Below are 4,066 nucleotides of genomic sequence, written 5' to 3'. Positions count from 1 at the left end.
AAAAAGCTTAGTTTGGACTTTTCTTTCGTACTGTCTTCCGTTAAGTTTCCATCCGGTAGCATCAAACTGTAAATACATGAAGTATGCAGTCCTCCTGCCAGACTATAGAGTATCTCCATATGTTCATCTGAATGGATCGCGTGGTCTCCGAGTGGGCTTGTTTCATCTGTGCTGATGCAGTTAAAGCATTTCTTCAAAACCGGTTGAAGAAGGCACAAAAGTTGTTGAAGGTACAGTGAGTTCCAAATCTGGAGTAGTTTAATGGTCTGTTAGCAGTACTTCAGCCTTCACAGATGTCATTACACAAAGAACTATCATTTAAAACATCCAGTATTACAGGCACTTCCCGGTAACCATACCTTATTCTACTGTGTTGATTGACTAAGGGTTAGTAAACAACTACGAAGTTACACTCTGCGTCAGCTCCCTTTTCATCTGTGTATAGAGCACATCCACTCAAGAAGTGAATAAAGTTGTCTTGACGTGCAAGAAAAGCAAGGGCAGGAGCTCTTGACTGATGAGTGCTTCACCGTAAGGCACAATTGTAGAGGGCGCGTCTTCAGCGTCTGGTGTTAAAGGCAACTAGGAGCAGCTTCGGCTGGAGTGCCACCTGAGCTCTTAGCTGTCCTCAGGAGCTCCAGCAGATGACGTGGGATCTCTGTCCAGTTATCGTCAGGGATAGTGTACCGTAGTCGGTTTGTGTTTGCATCTTCACATGCAACTTAAAAGGCTTTCCTTGCTTTCAAGGCCCAAAGTGTTTCTCATGGGCTGTGTATGCTACAGCGGTGAAAAAATTGCCTGTGGTGTTGGAATGACTCTGTGGATCTCTCTTTAGAGAGAGAAGTACCAGACTGACAATCTACAGCTATGCTACAGTAAAACTAAATGGGCGCTGTTACCCGTCTTCTAGATCTGTGCTACAACTAACCAGTTAACTGAAAATGCTAATGAGAGACTTATTTTGGAAGCGAGGCTGTTAAACGTGACGCAGTAGTGCAGTAATGCCCCTGAAGGTTGTGGTCTTGCAGGAACAATTTAAGCCTGTGGCTTTCAGCAGGCTGTAGCACACAGGTGAGACTTGCAGAAGAGCAGTAAGAACTCCTCCTCCGTTGAGGAACTGGGAGATCCCAATGAGGGGTCTTACCTGGGAGCGTTGGAAACTGTAAAAGCAGGCGTATTACCTGATAACCTTTGGGCTGTTTCAGGGAATCTGATACCTAAAATGTGCGTGTTCAAGAAAATGGTGACAATCATAGCTGCTGTGTCGCATCAGGGGGGCTCTGATCAGATTGTTGCTGTCCTGCAGTGGGCTGCCGTAGCAATCTAGAGTTCCTTAACATTTAATGAAGTACAGGTTTATGAAGAACGAAAGTTGTCAGCCTGGGTCTGATGTTCAAAGCCTGTAGAAAACGTTGAGCCATAGTTCGGGGAGAAAAAGAAGGTTCTCGGTGAGCGTACTAAGTACGAGCTGGCTAGAGCCCAGGTCCCTCGGCTGGCAGCAGCCTACCTGAGCAGGTTTTGGAAAGGCTGAGTTGGTACTGCTGCAGAGGTGGAAGGAAGCACTGTTGGAAGAAGTCTCTTTATTTGAAGCACTGAAAGAGGGAATGTTCTTGTACTGCTTTGCCTAAGTAGAAAAAAATCCCAAGTCTTTGCTTCTGCCCGGTCAGTGTGACATAAAGATGTGTAAGGGAGGTTCTACAGAGTGTAAAACCAAGTGAGATGGTGAGTGCTGTTACAGTTGGTTGTGACTCTTCGGCAGGATGCCTTGTGTCCAGCCTATTTGCTGAATAAAGCCTTTCAGCTCCTGTGGGACTAAGGGCTGGGGAAGAGGTTCTTGCCCAAGTTGTGTGGGGTTTTTTGAGTGGGGGCTGTGTGTTTGTTTTTTGCTTGCTTGCTTGTTTTTTTTTTTTTAATAGCTGCTATGGCAGCATGAATGTACTTTTGAGTCTTAAACATGGTTGCCCAAACCCTTGTAAAATCCACACTTGAGTGGGTGTCTTGGGGTAGTACAGGTAGCCTAGTCATAGCGTATTCTTGTTCAGCCTTGTGGTAGGTTAGTATAAATTAACTGAATCTTTACATATAATTATGTTAGTCAAACAGTAATAAAGCTTGAAGCTCTGCGATTACAAAGACCTGAAAGTCTTTGGGACTTAACCTATAGCTAAAAAAACGCTGTGTCAAAGACCTGCAGTGCTGGTGACGTCTGCAGTCTACTTTTCCATTGCTGTAGAACTTGGCAATTAAAGTTGGTTATGAAGACCCCGCAGCTGCTGCTTCTTGGTACTCTGGTGCTCAACTGTTCTATTATCGCCGAGTAATTCCCGTGTGTCTGAAAAGTAGTATTGTTCTCTGAGAATATTCTTTTTTTTTTTTAACAAAGAAAATGGGATTTGAAAGCTGAGAAATACAAACCAGGATGTAACTTCAAAATGGAGAAAATTATTCCAACTGAGGCGTCTCTTCCTAGTCATCTTTCTGTAGAGAACAGTTTAGAATATTGATGCTGCTACTCCAAGTGCCAGTTGTTTCAAAACTAACGAGATGAACAAGCAAATAGTGATTTTGGAAATTGTGGGACTTGGAAAAATCAAACCTAATATTTCATGAGTTCCATGTTAATCTTTTTCACTAACGCTGAAGCATCTCCTCATTTGTTTTGAAGACCAATCCCCTGAGAAACTCCAGTGTAGTGGTTTTCATAGGTCTGGTGAATTACATGGATCAGGAAGGCAGGGAGATAAATGTGTGAGATGGTTTTCTACAAACAGGGCTCCCTGAAGGGCTAGCATTTTCTGGAAAGGGAAATTTAATTCTATTATAAGTATCGGGAACGACTGAATAAATTCTCACTGAAAACCAGTCTTCCCGGTTTGGTTTTCAGACCAGCTGCGAAGGATCGATGTAACTGTCAGTGGCGGGATGAGGCGCGTGGTCCGTGCAGGGTGAAGTGCGGGTGGCTCTGCTCAGTAGGCTGCAGACGCCGGGAGGACCTGTTGGTGTTCAGAGGTAGCAAGGCGTACCGTGCAGGTTGCAGGTGCTGTACGGCTGTTCCCATGACACGTAGCAGGCCGTGTTGGGTGAATAAAGAGGAGTCTGGTCTGCGTGCCAGCGTTTCTAAACCCACCGCTTGTAAGGCTGTTGCTGTGCAGGAAGTCTTGAATGTGATGGAGGAAATACCTGCAAAAAAAAGTACGTTTCCATTTGTAAGTGGAGAAGCTGAGCATATGGAAGAATACAAAAGTATTTTTTACTGCTTTTTATTAATTTTTCATTTTTTTGTGAACTGGAAGTGCTGCAGTAACGCTACAGGAGATGAGCATTGGATTTCTTTCTCGGAGTGGCTGGATGTTCCTTCGAGTACAGGAGGAGTAAAAATGTTGGAATAGAGCACTGGGCAGAGAAACTACTTGGATTTCAAGAGAAGTACTTGGAGGTTTCGAATTATTAGCAGGAAGAATAGTTACTGTTTCATGTAAGACTAACAAATTACTATGCAATACAAAATTTTGTAGCTGGGAATTTAAAATTTTGCACGTCACCTACTTGGATTGTGAGTATTTTGGAGGCTGCGAGCCAGGCAAGCTAGCTGTGGCTCCTTTAGCCCGTAAATGATTCTAGCGGGGGCCTGGAGCGTGGGATTTCACGGGCTGGTTGCCGTTCGCTGCCCCCGGCGGCAGTGAGCTGGCTGGCTTGCTTGGTGTGAATGCATTCACCCCTGCGTGAGAGTCGTGTGTCCTGCAGCGTAGGCGCGGTCTGCGCCCGCCGGCGCACTGCCCCTGGGGAGCGCAGCGATGCCCTCGGCGCTGCCCGTTCAGAAGGGAAACGGGTGGGGCCACGTCTGAAGAACGGCAAGGTGTGGACGGCTGCACCCGTGACGGGGGGAGTCACTTCTACAACTGGCGGTCTGTGGAAAGCAACGTACGCAAAGCCGCGCCAGGCAGGAGGTTTGGGCTCTTGGTGCGCGGAGCGGTCGGTGCCGAAGAATCATAGAATCATTAAGGTTGGAAGAGACCTCCAAGATCATCGAGTCCAACCATCAACCCAACACCACCATGCCCACTAA

This window comes from Pygoscelis adeliae, unplaced genomic scaffold, assembly GCF_000699105.1.
Source record: "Pygoscelis adeliae isolate BGI_AS28 unplaced genomic scaffold, ASM69910v1 Scaffold304, whole genome shotgun sequence".
Lineage (NCBI taxonomy): Eukaryota > Metazoa > Chordata > Aves > Sphenisciformes > Spheniscidae > Pygoscelis > Pygoscelis adeliae.
The sequence above is the reverse complement of the archived record's forward strand: the minus strand, read 5'-3'. Positions refer to the sequence as shown.